This window comes from Nicotiana attenuata, unplaced genomic scaffold, assembly GCF_001879085.1.
Source record: "Nicotiana attenuata strain UT unplaced genomic scaffold, NIATTr2, whole genome shotgun sequence".
Classification (NCBI taxonomy): domain Eukaryota; kingdom Viridiplantae; phylum Streptophyta; class Magnoliopsida; order Solanales; family Solanaceae; genus Nicotiana; species Nicotiana attenuata.
This window is the reverse complement of record NW_017670745.1, coordinates 256052-256871: the sequence shown is the minus strand read 5'-3', so window position 1 is coordinate 256871 and position 820 is coordinate 256052.

Below are 820 nucleotides of genomic sequence, written 5' to 3'. Positions count from 1 at the left end.
CACTTCCGAGCAGCAATTAGTGTTTGGCCAAGCTTTTAAAAAGTGTTTCTAAGTGTATTTCTCTAAAGTGCTTTGGGGAGAAGCTACTTTTTTCTACTTCTCCAAAACTGCTTCTACTCAAAAACACTTTTTTTTCTTCTTCTAAAAGCTTGGCCAAACACTTCAACTTTGAAAAGAAAGCAATTTTTTTGTGTTGAAAAAAGTGCTTTTGGCTTTGGAGAAGCTTGGCCAAACATGCTATAAGATTTAGACATAAAAAAGAAACTTTAGTTAATGACTGAAATATGAATGATTAAAATTCATACCTTCATTAAGTGCAAACAAATGAGGCCAAAACATAGTTGACTTACGTTGTGATTGTGAACAACAATTTTCATTGTTAATTTATAGTCCACGAAAACTTGATTCCTAATATTATGGCCGATATTCCTCTTATTTTTGTAGCTTTACATGATTGACACGTTGATATATCTATCCATATTCTGATAGATGGTCAAATTACCACTTGAAGCCTGACTTTGTCCTTTGCAGTGTTATTATCTTTGAATTACCACTTAATGATTGAGATCTAATGACTAGGATTCAGACTTAAAAAATAAACACACTTAATGTCTGAGATATGAATGATTAAGATTTAGACCTTCATTAATTGTGAACAAATGAGGACCATCGGACTTGAGCCTTGGGGTTTGCTCCCTTTCAAGGTCTCAAGTTCGAAACCCACTGGGTGCAAACAATTTCTGAGGGCCATCGGACTGGGTAAAACCTGAATTAACCGTGGTGCACTTGCGGGAAACACCTTGCCGAGGGCCTGTGCACC